This window comes from Camelus dromedarius, chromosome 2 (assembly GCF_036321535.1).
Source record: "Camelus dromedarius isolate mCamDro1 chromosome 2, mCamDro1.pat, whole genome shotgun sequence".
NCBI lineage: Eukaryota > Metazoa > Chordata > Mammalia > Artiodactyla > Camelidae > Camelus > Camelus dromedarius.
In genome coordinates this window covers 52,138,190-52,156,459 of record NC_087437.1, presented here as the reverse complement: position 1 = coordinate 52,156,459, position 18,270 = coordinate 52,138,190, and the positions used below count along the sequence as shown (strand labels likewise).

The 18,270-nt window shown below is 42.9% G+C and overlaps 2 protein-coding genes across 14 annotated transcripts in view; one reads left to right on the top strand and one right to left on the bottom strand.

Annotated features, from left to right (window-relative positions):
- C2H3orf70 (chromosome 2 C3orf70 homolog) overlaps positions 1–12,375 on the top strand; it is an 87,374-nt gene extending 74,999 nt beyond the window's left edge. For 6 of the 10 annotated variants that reach the window (XM_064493513.1, XM_064493510.1, XM_064493505.1 and 3 more), the window contains 5 exons: positions 54–566; positions 1,639–1,960; positions 2,394–2,546; positions 2,777–3,065; positions 4,777–12,375. The gene's annotated coding sequence lies outside the window, so the exon portion shown is untranslated. Of the gene's footprint in view, positions 1–53; positions 567–1,638; positions 1,961–2,393; positions 2,547–2,776; positions 3,066–3,935; positions 4,060–4,776 lie in introns of all 10 variants that reach the window. The other 4 variants (XM_064493520.1, XM_064493508.1, XM_064493509.1 and 1 more) reach the window with 4 other exon arrangements.
- VPS8 (VPS8 subunit of CORVET complex) overlaps positions 1–18,270 on the bottom strand; it is a 222,944-nt gene that overhangs the window by 2,946 nt on the left and 201,728 nt on the right. The gene's annotated exons all lie outside the window — the stretch shown is intronic.

Below are 18,270 nucleotides of genomic sequence, written 5' to 3'. Positions count from 1 at the left end.
TCCTGGCAAGAACAGCAACCAAAACAGTGATAAAAAAACATGCCTGTGTCCAGGATGTGGAAGACGTTCAAGAACAGGGCAGTGGAGTGGACGACAGGGGAGGCACAGAGCAAATACCACCACTCAGAAGACTGACCACGTCCTGAGCATTTACCACAGCCGAGCCCCTTGTGCTGCATACTCTGTGTGGGTGAGCTCGTCAAATCCTCACCGCCACTCTAGCAGGAAGGTACTGCCGTGTCCAGCCCTGCAACCCCCCAGGATTTGAACTTTAAAAAGCATTACATACAGAAACTTTAAGAGGTTATGTAAAGTTGTCTTCCAGAAAGGACTTTACTTTTTTCCTCAAAATTTTCACCACCCTTAGGGGGGAAACCTACTAAGAGCTAAGACAGAATGGAAATAAGCACTACCCCTGAAATAAATCACGCTAGTGAGTGTGAAATTATTTCACACCTTCATTTCCTAACTAGGTGAAAAGGATGTGCTTCGAGACCCAGAAAGCAGCTATCCACGATGAGGGTCACAGCTCATGGGCCCCTGGAGTCCCGCAGGATGCTGCAGAGGTAACGTCTGGCTTCGGAGACCAGCCCAGGGGACAGTGGCCTTAGTTCTTCCCAGTGCTCTCAGTGGGCTGAGGATGGTCTGAAGGGAATCCTGAGCAGGGCAGCCAGAAAGAGAAGACAGACTGCAGGGGCCCTGCTTTGCATTCTAGACTCACGCCTTGGGTCCGCCAGACACAGGGAGGGACCGTCCCTAACCTGAGAACGTTTCAACTTGCCTTGACGCTGTAAAAATACTTTTTCTCAATAGACTTTGGTAGGAAAAATGATCCTATTCTTGGAGAGAAAGTGTGTGGAGTATCACACTTCCAGTAGATACTAAGTAAGATACACTGGGGAGTTCCAAGCTAAAGATAATTTGAAGGTTTGAGAAATACTGCAAACTGAGCATAAGCAAGCAAGAGAGAAAACGGTCCTGCCCTGATTCTCCGAGTCCCTTCAGTACTGCTGGCATGAACTGGGGAGCAGGGCGGGTTAAGGACAAGGACGACAGGTGCCTTTCACTGGCCATTCGAAACCTCACCACACTCCCTGTGACATGGGACCAAGCCTCCCTGATCGCACCTTTGCTTATTCCCTGGTTACCCCGTGATAAAGTTTAACAAGGAGGGTCCAAATGGAAACAAGTCGGGAATGGTCTAGGTAAGGTGCCCTGGGTGGGGGGAGGAGGTGTTAAGGCAGGTTAATTAAAAAGAAGGTTGTAAAGGCCAAGTTAGCAAATGACAAAGCAGGGGGAGACCTTTCCTTATACTTTTATAAAACAGCCCTTTGCTTTGAAAGGATAACGTAAGGAAAAACCTCTCATGAAATGTACTACTGTACTCACTATGAAGATGCAGCTGTGCAGGCCACTTACGATGACCTGTGCAGAATTCCCATCAGACCCTGCGCTGAGAAAAACTGCTGGGCAGTTACTAGTTGTGCAGACTTGCTACTAATTATGTTTTCTTTTTTGCTTTTGTCACTTGGAAACTCAAAGCTAAGTGGTCAGCTATATAAGACTAGCAGCTGGATAGGGCTTGGGGGCAAACATTTACGTGTGCTATTATAACCTGGTTTTATATTATTTTCATAGGCGAACAGTTTTAAAAAGTCTAGATTTCCTTATTTATTTCATCCAATTGGATCTATTTTGGAAGCCAACTCAAATCATCATGGGAAAGTGAAGGTCATGTCGGATCAGAAGTAGAAAATGCTACTGTTAAAAACAGAATCGTGCTTTCCACACACACCCCCCCTGCCCCCGGCAACAGTACATGGCAGAGACGTCTGTTCTAGGCACAGAGTAGATGGCTCTAGCCCCCGGGAGTTTGCTCACTGAGACAGAAGGTGCAGAAGTCTCAAATGATGGTCCAATCCATGTTTTCTAATCCAGCACTTCTCCAGCTTTTATGTGTGTGAGTATCACTAAGCGATCTTGTTAAAATGCAGATTCTGGTTAGAAGGTCTGGGGTGGGGTCTGAGATTCTGCGTTTCTCACATGCTCCCGAGCTGGTCCTTAGTTTGCACTTGAAGCAGCCGTGTGCTAATCTGTACCTAGAACAGCTCAGTGCGGCTGGACTTCCTGTCCTCACTGAGCCCTAATGGGAGCAGGACACTCTCAGGTTATGGGCACTTGCCTCCTGATTCAGCTGTACCAAATCAGCCAGTCAATTAGCATTTCTCTTTTTCTAAGGTATCCCGATTAGGTATGTTTTCAGCATCCATTAAGCTCTCGTGCATCTTTGCAACCCTTGGGTATAAAAAGAAAATTTACTAAGAATATTTTTACCCCATGGTTTACTTTGAATCTTCCTGAAATGCAAGCCCTGTACCTACTTTACTACACAGGTGAACAGGATTGTGTAAACTGAGGAAGAGAAGGCTTGGAGACCTACCCAACCTGAATGAAAAATTCACGGCCAACTAAGGGTCATAACCAGGTCCTCTACCTTATAAACCCTAGCCCCCTTGTCCTAGGAGAAAAGCTGGAGTAACAAACAGGTAAGTGTGCACATACACGTGTGTATACACACATACATGCAGACCCATAATTTCAACACAACATACCCAGACCATGGTGGCACCAAGGCTTGTTATCTTAGTCCTCTAAGCTCTTAAACTCCTTGGAGATACCAAAGGAAGGGGTTTTCCAACAACATCCTTCAGGAATTAAAAAATATGGTTGTTCTTTGGGTGTGAAATAACTGAAGGTGACAGGTCGTTTCTTATAGGCCATCATCCTGGACAGCAAGACACTGAACTAAGGAGTGCCTGCTCGGGCTGCCCTGGGACCCTCTGGAAGCAAAGTTTCTGCAGGGTGGAGACAACCTATTCTTGGCGGAGCTGTACTGTCTCTGTGGAAAAGTATCTGAAAACAAGTCATCTGAGGCGAAACAGGAGAGCCATCTGTAGACGTGCCTAGGACCCAGGAAATGCTTACCTCTCTTAAAATCCTTCCTGGAACAAGACAGAGTATTTTTAAAATGGAAACATTCAGGCAATGACTTATAAGTCACTAAGGTGAGGATTTCTGTATTCTTCTCCATGGGTCTCGGGTTCGAAGTGAGGTGGGGCAAGAATGAGGGGAGGGACAGGGCCCTGGGGAGGCGGCTTGTCCAGCTGGTTTATGCCTGCCCCCTGCAGGCTCCTGTCCTCTCCCCCCAGGCCTCCTGAACAGGGATCCAGTTCTGTGGTTCAGCAAATATTTCTAGGGCCTTACTATATCAGCACCTGGAGAATAAGGATGAGTAAATCCAGAGGAGTTTACAGATTCTGGGACATTAAAAACCCCACAAAAATATTTCCCCTTCTCTAGTCTGATAAGCAACACTTGAGAGGTTACTGAGGTATAATAACCACATATATAGCATGTCTGCCAGGGGCCTTGTTTGAAACACGGTCTCACGCTGTCTGCATATACCATCAAAATTGTCCTTGCAGTTACACTGTTGCGCTCACTGTAGTGTAATTATCTGTCTCTTCGTTAGCTAGTGAACTCCTTGAATATGAGACTTTATCTTATTCATCCTTCTATTCCCAATGCTCTACACCCAGCAGATGTTCAACAATTTCTCAACAGTCCCACACCCTGGCTTATTCTGAGCTGTCCATTTAGGTATGAGAGCGGGCAGCAGCTTGCTCCTCTGGCCCAGCATGAAATCACTGACATTCGTCTTCCGTTTCTAAGAACTTGGACTTTCTAAAGATTCTTTGTGATTTCTGGCATGTTTGTCCTGTATCTCAGTGAAATATCTATTTCATTATATTTAATTCACTTTTGGGGAAAGGATTATTTTTCAAATGTCAGAAAATACCAACCCTTTTAAGAAGGAAGGAAAACTACCAAGCCAGTGGGACTTGTGGTTAAAAGCCTTTCTCTTGTCACTTCAGCACGTCCTGGTGCAGAGCCCTCCGTCCGGTATGCCCGAGACCTGCTCCCTCAGAGCCTGCACTCCTGAGCCTGCCGGCCTGAGCCCAGCCCCGGCATCACTGGTCACTGGCACTACAGTTACCAGTGAGCTAGCTGCTTTTTTTTTTTTTTTGTAGTATAAGGATGATGATAATAGCTGCCCCCATAAAGTGGCTGAGCAGATTAAGAAAGTGAGGCACATGGAGCACTTGGTAAATGCCCAGGACTTGGGAAGTTCTCAGTGTTATTAACTGGAGGGCCCAGTCTACATGCGATACTGGTCATGTATGCCTAATCTAATGTGGCCAACGAAATGGAAAGAAAGACATCAGAGCATGGCGCAGCCAAGACTGGTGCACCTGCTAGCAAGAGGGATGGGTGGATGTTGTGGGAGAGAGAAGGGAGAGTGGAGGGAAAGCGTTGTGGGAGGAGAGCTTCAGGACAGGCTGTCTCTCCCACCCACTGGCACCCAGCACTGCCTGGCACAGAGCAGTCATGAGATAATTATCTGCTGGTCAAATGGAGGAAGGGATGGGAAGGGCGAGCAGATTTTCTATGTACATAGTCACTGGCGTGTTTCTAAACCCCCTGCAATGCAGGAAGACACACACAGGGGTGGCTTTGGACAGACCTGGGTCCACCTGGATTCTGCAATGATCAGGGAGTGGCTCTGGCCAAGTTACTTAGCTTCTCTCAGTTTCTTTGGCTGTATAACTACTCTTTGCAGAATTGGGAGGATTAGCGATCCTGGATGGGCTTGGCACCTATTTGATGGTCAGTAAATGGTAGTGACTACTGTGATTGTGTTATTTCTGCTCCCAGGAGAAGTGCCTGGAAGAAAGAATGGGCTGAGAAGCAGGAAACCTGAGCTCTAATCCCATCTCAGCTCCCTGTATAACCGCACAGGTCTCATCACTCCTCTAGGTCTGTGTTCCAATTTATCAAAGCGCAGTGCCATCATGGGCCACACTCTACCATCTGCGTAAGATGTGGGCACCATGAGATAATAAGCGCTTAAGGCATGAACGTTTCAAGTAAGATACTGATGTTTACTGAAGCTGATCATGGCTTTATTGCATCGTCAGAAGTAAACAAGGCCAACCAACCAACTAGAGGCACTGTCACAAAGACTCCTGAGAGCCCTGAAGAGAAACAGTAAGATGCTATCAGAGAAACTGATTTGTCAAATCAGTGTCATACACACAAAAAAAGTGGGAGCAACAAAACCTGAACACAGCCTCAGTTTGACAAATCTGTAAACATAAAGCACTCTTTCCAGACCATCTCACCCACCAGCACAGGACTGACTAGGAGTGATTTTTCCAACTGGAAGAGAAAGAAAAACAATCAATACTATCTGCTAGCATAAATTTCTTTCTTCCTGTGTGATAAAGTCCAATGATAAGAGCTGAAAATTAAACTGTAGCTGAACATTACACGAAGAAGCAGTGATGGCTCTGGAAATGACCTTGTAAGACTCAGCATTAAAGTAAATCCGGTGGAAAATGAGGTGCTGATGATCTAGGAGAGCCCCAGGGAGAGGGCCGTTGGCTCATGTAGCGCCAACACATTTCAAAGCTCAGTGACTCACAGACGTGGTGGAAGTGAGAGCTGTAATTACATCTGCTGGAAGGAAGAAAACAAACCAGGGCTTCCAGGATCCACGGGCCTCGCAACCAGCATATCAAGCTTTGATACAGGAAACAACCGTGATCCCTGCCACCCTGAAGGCTGGGTTCCTAGGAATACAGGTAACACTATGGATTCTGGACACAAAGCCTTCCGAGTCATACACAGAGATGGGGACAGTCACAGGGACTGAGCTCTGCTTCTTCATTTCTTATTCTCCACAATAAATAAGTGCTGAAATAAAAATCTTAACATTTCCCTTCCTACTTGTCTTCCCACATGAACACATGAGAGGGCTGAATCTAGTTTGTGAAGGACGTGGGGCTCTTGGTTTAATTCTGCAGCATAATTGTCTCTTCAATCTAGGCGGCTTCTGCTGGCGGTGCTGTGATGTGCTGGTGGGGATGGGGGTACAGATGGTGCAGAATGTATGGCTTGAGAACCATATTCCCCACTTCCCTCCCGCCTGCCTCGGTCTGTCAAATCTTTCTGTACCTAATAGAGTCAGACTTTTACCACCACGTAAGCTGTTTCAAACTAGAGGTCTTTAATATTTAACACTTTTGCCTAAAATGAAACTTTGACTTCAGAGATAAGCCATTGTTTCCTTTCCCATCTGCAAACAGAAAACACCTTTCCTAAAATTCCCACAGACAACAGTTTAAACAGAACGTGACCTCTCATACACCCTCGTTTCCCAATGCCTCAGAACTCTCAGCAGCTCACAGCTGCTAATGAATCAGGTGAAGAAATAATAAAATAAGCAGGTACCTTGCTAAGCCGAGTGGAGAGAGGAGGGAAACACCGGGCAGAACATCTCTCAAGGAAATTTCACTTAGAGTGGTGATCCCAGCTCTAAGGGAAGAGTATCTGAGGTCGAAGATGGAAACCGTGAGAGGCTGAATAAAAAATATTCATTAAAAACCAAGATCTTCAAAACCACAATAAAAAAGACACAGCACAGTGAGAGTTCACAGCAGAGGAAGAGAATGCTGACTTAAGTCTTGTGAGGTGTGAAAAGGTGTAACCACCACCAGCACCACGGGTAACAATTACTGAACAAGTAATTATGCGAGCCAGCCCTGTTCCACGCACTGAACATGTATTACCTCGTCTCAGTAAATCATCGCAAAACCTCTATGAGGTCAGTTCTCCTGTTATCCTTAGTCCCAGGGTGCACAATGTGCCCAAGGTCCGTCTGGTTGGTGGTAGAGCCCAGATCTGAGTCTGGGCAGTAGGTTTCTTCCACGTCTATGCTCGTGGCATCCATCTGGAAGACGCCTGACAGAAAGTCACGTTCAAGGGACCCAGAAGGTTGTGCCAGGAACAGACCAGGACTAGCTGGGGTCAGTATCTACACCACACTCTTAAACACTGATGGTCTCTGACCTCCTTCGGGGGATCCTTGATAATTCTGCTTCCTAGTTAAGGGAAAGTCATCCCACCAGGCCTGTGAAAGGTCAACAAAAGGCCCAGGAAGATGGAGACAGAGAGGGAGAGGGAGTTACAAAGTTACAGGAATTAGAGTTACAAAGAAAGCTCCACAGTAGGTTGGCATTTTCTGTTAGTCAGAACCCCTACCCCCACCTTTGTCTTATTTAAAAAAAAAAAAAAAAAGGCAGGGAAAGCATTCATTTCCTATATGTAATTAAGGCCTAGCTACGTTTTGATTATCTAACTGATTGCTGCCTACTTAAGAAGAATGTCAAATAACTATCTTGATAGATGCTGCTATAGGGCAGCAATTATGACAGAGCTCTTCTCCGAGGGCAGGGTCTTTAATGATTTTCTGTGAGAGATATGACTGATGAAACATGTTCAGTTTCAGTATTCCCGCCCATCTGGATAGACCTAAAAATGACTACCTGATAACAAGAGAAATACAGAATCAACCCTGGAAAAGAAAGTTTAACTCTGAAATGAGCAAAGCCCAATACAAGTTAATAATGTAATTACAAAGCAAAGAGGAAGAGCCCTGCTGCACCGTGGTCGTACTCTAGTTATTTTAGACACCAATTTGCTGTCTAAGAGAAATGCTTTGGACCATTTCTTTGAGAGGTGAAGGGAGAAGAAGGAACTGAGAAAAATTATTAAGTTATTGTTCATTGTACCAAAAAAACTAGAAACTTCCAAATCTTGCCGTTATAAAGTAATGGAAATAAACTACTAACTCTCCCAACTTAAGTATAAAATTAGCCAAAGAATATAGATAGCAGTTGTTTTCAAACTTTGGACAAAAGGCAGAGCAGGAATGTGATCCTCGACAGAGAGGAAACATACAAGGTGAGTCCGTGATGTCCCTGGAATTCTACCTGGAGGCACTTTCTAGACTGTGGCACAGGGAGGGAGGGTCCTAGGAGAGCATGGCAGTCTTGCTGAGCTGAGGAATCAGAGACAGGAATTTGGGGCTGGACAGTGGGGAGATTTTGAAAAGGAGGAAGTTGAGTTGACAAGAAGCTCCAGGAATCTATATAGGTGTTCCCTTAAGTTTCTGGCCTGATACTCAGCTGCACGTAGGCAGGCAAGACTCCAGAGGCCTGGAAGAGAACAGCTGCTGGGAGCTGGGAGATAATAGGATCCTCTGGAGGTTGCAGAGTGCTGGGCTGGGAATACTAATAACCAGCTGAAGTGGAAAGACCCTGGGTGTTCAATGAGACCATAAAAAAGCCACATATTAGGAGCAGGACTATTCTAGACCTGGCTAAACAAAGCTTAAAAATAAGCCTCAAGAATATGTAGCTGATTTAACAGTAAATTAACCTACTAGAACAAAATTCAAACCTCTAAAGGAAGACAACAAAATCCAGATGATAACATACTACCCACTATGCCCAGCATGCAATCAAAAGTCTAGGTATGCAGAGCAGGAAAACATGACTTACAGCCAGAAAAGAAACTGACAGACTCTGAGGTGACAGAGACACTGGGTGAGCAGACAAAGAATTTAAAACATTTATTTTATAAATACTTTAAGGATTTAAAGGACCTAACAACTCAATACATGAGAAAACCCCAGTAGAGAAATGGAAACTATAAAAAGCACTAAATGATGGGAGGTTAATAAATGAACCTATAGCATTGCAAGGTCCCTATATTTTACATTAAGTAGTAAAATATTAACTCTAATCAGTAATAATGTAAAGTTGTATTCTGTAATACCTACAGCCACCACTAAAAAATAAAGCAAAGAGATACAGTTAAAGAAGCAACAGAACTAAAATAAATATTAAAAAATATTCAAATAACTCCCCCCAAAAATAGCAGAGTAAAATTCAGCTAAGTCAAAAAAATAAATAGATGAAAAGGAAACAGACAAATCAACAATCATAGTTGGAGATCTGTAACACTCTCAGTAACTAATAAAATAACTTGACAAAAAATCAGTAAGCATACAGAAGATATAAAAAGCACTATCAACTGCCTTCACTTACAGGCAAATTTATAGGAATTACACCCAAAACTGCAGATTACACTTTTTTTTTCAAATGTACAATTAATGTTCACATAGGAAGATGATACGCTTGCTCATAACAAAGTCTCAATGACTTTCCAAAGGTTTGTATCTTCCTGGGTATGCTCTCGGACAATGAGAGTTAAATCAGAAACCCGTAACGATAATATATCTAGAGAAACCTCAAATATTTGGAAATTAAAATAATATACTTCTAAATAACCAATAAGTGAAAGAAGAAATCACAAGGTAAAATAGAAAATATTTCAAGAAGAAAGATGATGAAAGTACAACATCAGAATTTGTGGGATGCAGCTCATGTAGTACTTAGACAGAAAATTATAGCTTTACATTTTATATTAGGTAAGAAGAAATAGAAATTGTAGAACTGACAAGTATAATACCTAATATGAAAAATTCACTGGATGATCTTGACAGCAGATTTGATACTTGCAGAAGAAAAGATCAGTGAATTTGAAGATATGATAATAGAAGTTACTCAAATTGAAGCAGAGAGAAAATAAGGTAACAATAATGAAAAAGGCCTCACTGACCTATGGAACAACATTAAATTGTCTAATATACATGTAATTAGAGGCCTGGAAGGAGGGAGACTGGGGCAGAAAATACATTTAAAGAGAATGGCTAGAAGTTTTCCAAATTTGATGAAAATATTAAAACATACAGATCCAAGCAGCTTAATGAACCCCAAGAAAAATAAAGAAGGCCACCTCTAGGCATGTCATTGCTGAAAACCAAAGATAGAGAGGAAAACTTGAAAGCAGCCAGAGGGGGAAAAAGACAGCATATACAAGGTATTACCAGTTGGCTTCCCTGGAAAAAAGACTCTGAGATGGAGTATCTATGTGCTGGCAGTTACTGGTGGGTGCTTGGAACAGAACCTATGGGGAAGTACAGGAAGCAGAACTGGGCAGAGAGGTGTTAAACTGTGATGCAATCACAACAAAGGCCCCAGGTGATCCCAAAGAGAGCTCTGGTGTAAGATGGCCTTGAAGAATGGTCCTGCATTAAGACAAGGTCTTCTGGCCTTTATAACCCTTCAATCGCTAGTCACGACATTCACGCTGTTTCAGGAAGAGGCTGTCACTGTTGATAAGTTAGATCTCTTTAGCTGAGAGCAATTCCTGAAGAAGGATGAGTTGAAGGTTATCAATTGCTAAAACTCCCAGCAGCTGAAGGAATGAGTATGTCGCATTCTACTGAAAGACAGAACAGGGTACCACAGCATCCACAATAAAGAAAAACAGTGGTAAGAATGACCACTGATGACTTAGAAACAATGCAACCCATAAGACAGTGGAACAGCATTTTTAATGAGCCGAAAGAAAAAAAAATGAACTGTAATCATCATGGATGTCAACATCATGGAAGTTGACGATCAACAAAAGCTTCTCGAGAGGGGAAATCTTTATAGATCCCTTTGTGGAATGAACTTGTACTTAGGCTCAGGAAGTCCCTGGGTCCTGCAGTGCCTGTCCAGGACTACTGTGCCCATGAGAAAACTATGCCAGACATTTACTCAAAGCGTGCAGCCTCTGTGTGCTCTTCTCAGCAAGTTTCATGGCGACCACTGCAGTCCATACCAAGTATCTCTGACATGACAGTGTAAATTAAAAGAAATTAATAAACTGGGTACCTGTTAAAAAAAACTTATTTTTTTCTGGAAATCAAGGTAAATATGCGGGACAGAAATTGAGGCCATGCAAATGTGGGTTTCACTGTAATTACTACAGTAATGATTTAAATATTATTCAATTGTAATAAACTGTCCTGTTTTAGTTAATAGAGATACAAAAAAGTTTTGATTCAAGATTCCTCCTCCCCAAATGCTTTTCAGCTATTATTGAATTCTACTCTGGTATATTTTCATATTTTTCTGACACTCAGTTATTTGTTTTTGTCCTTTTCTGTTGGGTGCATATTGAAAGTTGCCTCAAAGCAGCTCAGGATGCAGGTAACACATTTAAAAACAACACCGAAAACAACAGAAGGTAGTTTGTGCCAAGTGCCAAATGAAGGATGGGTAATCACTGCTACAAGAATCGGAAAGGAAGAGGTGATCAGTTCAAAGACGTTTAAAGTCAATGCTGTGAAGTCCAAGTGGGCCCCCCTGGTATTTCCCTGGTCTGTTTACTCACCCACTATACTAGAGGCTTACCATCACCTCTCTCTTCAAACCTCCAATGTTAATCCCTCCCTCCATGTTCTCAATTGATTTCTCAGTGAGCCAGAAAACAAGGAGGAAGAAAGCCCCCGGAAGTATTCACCACCATGGCCACCAAGCTATGTCCCCATATTGCTCCTGGGGCCCCGCAGCATGTTCCTGCTTCCAGAACTTTGCGCTTGCTGTCCTTTCTGTCTGGAACGCTCTTCTCCCTTATGCTCACATGACTGCACCTTCATTGTTTTTCAGGTAGAAGATGTTAGCTATCAACCTGTGGTGACCACTCCATATAAAACAGCAATCTTTCATCTCCTTCGTTGTGCTTTCTCTCCACAGCCTTGTCAGAATCTGACGTACCACATCTTTACTTATTTAATATCTACCGCCTGCCACCTGAATGTGTGCTCTGTGAGGGGAGGGACTTGGTTTTGTTCCCTGCAGCATCCCTCGCACTTAGACCTATGCCTGGTACATAGTAGACATCCAGTAAATATTGTTTTAATGAATGAAGTAGAATTTGACCTGGAGGCTAAAAAAAGGCATCACTTCTGAAGGGAGGGAAGGAAAGACATCCCAGATTGTGGGAAGGAGGGGAAGAGCAAATGTATGGACATGGGATTGGTTATGTTTAGGAAAGTGAGAAATTCCCTTCAGTTGAAGAAGAAGGAAAGAAAGAGAAGATGAGGATGAAATGTGGGCTGGTGATGCATCAAAAGCCTAGACGGTCAATCTAAACCTATTCAGACTTAACTTTGTTAGTGACAGGGAGCAACTGAAGTTTTCTCAGCAGTAGAAGAAGTAGAGGAGGATGGGCTGAAACCCCAGGAGACAGAGGCAGTGGGGCCAAGTGAAGAGACTTGCAGGTAGAGGTGTGTACTGACTGGGGAATGACAACACTCGTGGAGGAAATGGCAAGTGGGGAGAAGGAGGTGCCTGGCATTGTTGAAGAAGGTTTCTCAGAGCTAAAAGCAAAATGCAGGGAGAGGTCATTGGAATTAGAGAATTTCTTCTTTCCAAAGATTACAAAGAAATTTCTGTATAAATTCATTTTCTCTTACACACTGCCGTGAAATTCCCAGAGACAGATATGAACTGCCCCACTTAGTACCATAAAAAGGTAGCCTTAATTGACTCAATAAATGAAAAAGTGACTTAACCATGTAGAGTGAGGTCTCTCCTTTCAGAATATGCTGTACTTGGAATAATATCTATCATTAACAGATATTTCACTACAAAACCAGGGTGCTAAAACTTACTCGTGTCATAATAGAACAACTGGAATGCCCCTAAGATACGTATGGAAAGCAACACACAAGTTCCAAGGCGGCAACTTTTGTCAGAACAGACTGTGCTGAGCAGCGGCCCACATTTCACCTTCATCTTCTCTTCCTTTCCTTCTGCTTTAACCAAAGGAGATGTCTCATTGCTGAACATGCTGAATCCTATGTTCTGATACTATATGAAAGGAGTGTGAGCTTTCAGGGGTGACACAGTAACTGATTTGGGACAGTGCTCCAGACAAAAGGCTGCACTCTGCAGTAATGGTGTATCAGCCACTCACGAATACCACACACATTAAAGCAGCTCAAACTCTGCAGAGCTCTGCTGTTTGGTATTTGGATTCTCTGACCTTAACAAACAGGTGCTACCCAACACAGTGCAGTTAAGAATGGCCTGCTCAGTTGTTTTAATGCAAAATAATGAGCTGTTAGTCCTTCTGAAGAGAAAAAAGATCTCTGCCGTGTATTGTAGGAAGGCCTAAGAGCTTCAGCAGGAACACAGTTGGAGGGGAAAGGCCATCTGTAACTCGATCAAACTAAACTGCGGCAGGATCCAAAATTCCCAGGAGGTGGTAGAAGTGATGGCATTACTTGCTTTGATAGGGAATCCACTCCCATATCCTGAGCGGGTGCAAGGGGAGGATAAAGGATAAAGAACCACCACTGGCTCTGATGTGGTCTCACATACATATGATCTCAAATAGACTCCACTCAGCAGAAACAATCTTCTCAATGTCTGTGAAGGGGTGTCATATTAAGCAGCAGAAAAACCACACCCAGTAACCCTCAATTGCCACAGACAACATATTCTATTAATTCAGGCTGGCTGTTAGGGTCTAACTAAAGGCATCCAGCACATCAACAAACATGCACTTTTCGGAGTTTAATACAACTACAGACTCCTAAGATCTTAACACTCCACAAGATCTAAAAATCAACCAGTGGCAGGAATCCTTCTGCATTAACTTTGAGAGACAGACATCAGGCCACTCATCACACACCTCTGGCAACAGGTAATGTCAGAAAATTCTCATACCAAGCCAACATCTCCATCTCCACAGCAGCTACCCACAGGTACCAGTTCTGTCCTCCGTACTACAAAGAATGCCTCTGCTTTCTTCTAATTCGCCCCAGCTTCTTCACATCAGCATAGTCACCTGGCCTACTAAGATCTTCCACCCTGTCTATTTAAAAAACAAAGACCAAATCCTGTCCTGTTTTTTTCTGTTTGTTTTTGTTTGTTAAATCAACAGAGGCATGGAAGTCACATCTGGATGTAATGTGCACCTAAATCCTACTAAGATAAATACTCTAAAGAGGCAGCATCCATCCATCAAGGGCTATCACTTTGCTGTTCATTAGGGCTTGCATCTTTGCAGGAGAGTTAAGTGTGAGATATAAAAAGGGCAAATGACTCCCTCATTTCAGACTATACTATAAAGCTACAGTAATCAAAACAGTATCATACTGGCACAAAAACAGATGTAGATCAATGGAACAGGAGACAGGGCCCAGAAATAAACTCACACACTTATGGTCAGTTAATCTATAACAAAGGAGGCAAGAATATACAGTGGAGGAAAGACAGTCTCTTCAATAAGCGGTGCTGGGAAAATTGGGCAGCTACCTGTAAAAGAATGAAATTAGAACATTCTCTAACACCATATACAAAAATAAACTCAAAATGAATTTAAGACCTAAGTGTAAGACTGGAAACCATAAAACCCCCTAAAGGAAAACACAGGCAGAACACTGACATAAACTGTAGCAATTTTTAAAATCTCTCTCCTAGAGCAAAAGAAAAAAACAAGAACAAATGGGATGTAATTAAATTCATTGACAAAATGAAAAGACAACCTACCGAATGGGAGAAAAAAAATTGCTAATGATACGACAAATAGGGGGTTAATACCCAAAATATATAAACAGCTCACACAACTCAATATCAAAACAAACAACCTGATTAAAAAATGGGCAGAAGACTTGGAGACATTTTTCCAAAAGGAAATGCAGATGGCCAAAAAGCACATGAAACGATGTTCAACATCACTAATAATCAGGGAAATACAAATGAGAACCACTATGAGATACCACCTCACACCTATCAGAACTGCTATCATCAAATGAATACAAATACGAAATGCTGGGAAAGATGTGGAGAAAACGGAACCCTTGTACACTGCTGGTAGGAATGTAAACTGGTGCAGCCACTGTGGAAAACAGTGTGGAGGTTTCTTAAAAAGCTAAAAATAGAACTATGATATAACCCAGCAATTCCACTCTTGGGTATATATCCAAAAAACCCAAAACAAATTTGAAAAGATACATGCATCCCAATGTTCAGAGCAGCATTATTTATAATTGCCAAGATATGGAAGCAACCCAAGTATCCATCAACAGATGAATGGATAAAGATGTGGTACACACACACACACACACACACACACACACACACACACACTCTCTCTCTCTCTCTCACAATGGAATACTACTCAGCCATAAAAAAGAACCACATTTTGCCATTTGCAGCAACATGGATGGATTTGGAGGGCATTATGTCAAGTGAAATAACTCAAAGAAAGACAAATACTGTATAAAATCACTTATATGTGGAATCTAAAAGATATAACTAGGGAATGCAACGAAAAAGAAACAGACACACAGATACAGAGAACAAACTAGTGGTTAGCAGGGGAGAGATGGAAGAGGGGAGGAGCAAGATAGAGGTAGAGGAGTAAGAGATAAAAAATATAGGTACAAAATAAGCTACAAGGATGTACTGTACAACATGGGGAATATAGCCAATATTTTATAATAATTATAAATGGAGTATAACCTTTAAAAATTGTGAATCACTATATTGTACACTTGTAATTCATATGACACTGTACATCATCTAAACTTCAATTTAAAAAAAGGCAAATGATCTTTATGTAAGCCACCATCAGAGGATGGCTGGAAACGCTGCATCTTTTTCCATGCTTTCTCCTTTTCATGTTCCCTTGACTTTTGTTAAACTATCAACCAGCCATTCTTGGGCCGGTCAGCTGAGACACTGCAGGCCAGCTTTTCCTGTTGCTATGGAAACAGTGGCTCTGTGAGGCTTTTTCTCTTAAAAATAAAAAATATAAAAACTAACCCCCGAAGCCATGATTCAGGAAAAATCATGAGCAAGTACAGCCATCTACATTCCTGACATGAGTGGCAGGACTGGAAACCAGCTATAAAAATTCTGCCTCACCAGAACACTGGGAGAAAAAATCAGCTCCAAATTCTGATAATACACTTGAATACTTGAGAAACTGATCACCAGTTTCTGGGAGGCTTGGCTGTTAAATCCACCAGTTCAGTCACCATTAACTTGTAAATATGCCAACAGCAAGAACTATATTTCACTCATCTTGGTCCTTCCAAGACCTGGCACCTTAGAGGCTTGTTGACTATTTACTGAATTTACCCAGAACTATTAGAAAGGCTTAACACTGCCACTCCCAGTACTCCATCCCTAACTCTGAGGAGAACCTTCACTGTACATTCTTCCAGTGGGTCCACCAGCCAGAACACCTGGCCTCTCAGGCTTCTGCAGACACACGGGTAGAGAAGTCTTGTTTAAAATGGGGTTGGCTCAGAGAGTGGCACTGTGCTTTTGTGATCAAGATCTAAGACAAAACTGGGGGGGGGGGGGTAGGTATAGCTCAAGATTGCTCATTCTTAGCATGCATGAGGTCCCAGGTTCAATCCCTGGTACCTCTTCTAAAAATAAATAGACCTAATTACCTCCCCCCACAAAAAAATAAAAACTTTAAAAAAGGACAAAACTGCTTTCTCTGGTTATTGTGTATATAACAATCCTAACTTTGCTACTGAAACTGCTAGTTGGTGTTTCTTCAGTAGTCAAGAAGTGATGCGTCACAGCTGAGAAGTGTTTGATGCTGCCTTCAACTAGCTCTAAATTCCTTTAATCTACCTTAAACACTCTCGACACCTCCAATTTGGATCTGTGCTAGAGAGTTTATTGCAGTGGACTTTTGTGGCAATTTCTATCTAAGGAAAGTGTTTCCTAATTCTCAAATTTGTAGTCATCCACTATCAAGCACTGGAGAAGTTCTAGGGACGCATATGTGTCTTCCTACTTGTTACATGAAGTTATCAGTTAGAGCCCAATTAAGAAGAAATTTTATATATCAGATAAATATGATATGCAAATTTTAAACACTATAGATTATATCTGATAAATATTTCTAATCTAGAGCTTTCTAAAAGAATATCTAAAACGCAGAATGCTTGCATTGCAAAAAGATGTTCTGTATACACACTGCTGGAATTGGCCAGGTTCTGACCCGGCAGCAGAGTGAAAGTGTGACTCCTACACGAGACACCTCTCCTGAGTTCACAGGGCCCCACAGAGCACGGCTCCTGGCTCCTCGGCACTTGAATCCAGCTCCTGGCAGGGCTGACAGTGACAGCAGAGTCACCAAACACTTTCTGCAGTTATTGGTCAACAGAGAATCTCTGGCTCAAATCAAGAACACGGTTGCTCTTTTATGTTTCTTACACATGTCACTTTGGCAGTCACTCTGTTCAGCAGACACTGGTGGTGCTTCCATCTGTCAGTGCAACTTTGGGAAGAGAGACTGTAGCACCAGGATGATAACCAGAATACGTGTGTAGATGCACACATACACTCACGCACAAACATACACACCCAACTAGGGAAGTAACGACGAGGCGCTGAGTCTCACACTCATCTCCCTTGGAGTATGACTGCTAGAGCTCAAACAGTAAGGACACGACCACACCGGGAATACAAGCCCGGGAGAGCGATGATGTCTGTTATTCCTTCTCTAGTTATTCAACAGAAACTTCTTTTGTCCCCTCACTTCCCATAAGATCTATGAAGTCCTGTGGGATCTGTTTCATATCTCATTCACGCAACAACTACTGAGTGACTATGTACTTTGCAATCCAGTTAGAGACACAACAGGAAACGGGACCGATGGGGGCCCTGCCCTCATGAAGCAGAGTCTAATGAGGGGCACGTTGTGAGTAGAGGCAATTTCCACACAGCAGGTAAGTATGCTGGTGGGGACTAGCTCGGGGCACCATGAGAGCTCAAAAAGGAAGTCCTCTGAACTCAGACTTAGGGTGTCAAAAAGGGTTTTAGGGGAGAATAAAATAGCTAAGACGTCAGTCTGTCTCATCTCCTCACTCCATTAACACAGCATAGGCTTAGGACCTTTCTTCTTGCCTGGACAACTGCCCTGTTCTTCTAACTGGTCTTTCTGCCTCTAAGCTCACATTTGACAGAAACCCTTGTCCTTGAGATAAAAAGCAAACTTCACAGGCTGGGGCTCTGTGATCTGGACTCCCATTTATTTCACCAGGCTTCTGCATGCTCCCATAGTTAAGACAAACAGAATCACCCCATTTCCTGAAATGTGCTGTGCTCACCCATGTCTGCCTGGAATACCTGTTCCCTTATGTTTCCAGACTGGATCTAGCTTTACCTCCACTGGGAAGCCTTCCCTGACTTACTACTCTGGGAGAGGGACCTGTTGTGATGTGTATTTTAAAATTATTCCAGACACCATCAACAGTGTGATAGTAAGTATGTGCTAGTAAGTTTAGGCTTCAACTCAGGGGTGGTCAGTGGCCCTAACCAAGAATCATACTTTAGGGACTGCAGCTCACGTGAACCCCCAAAGGCAGCCACCTTCGGAAGCCGCTTAGCTGTTCACATGTCGACCAACTAAGACTGCTCATTAGCTCAA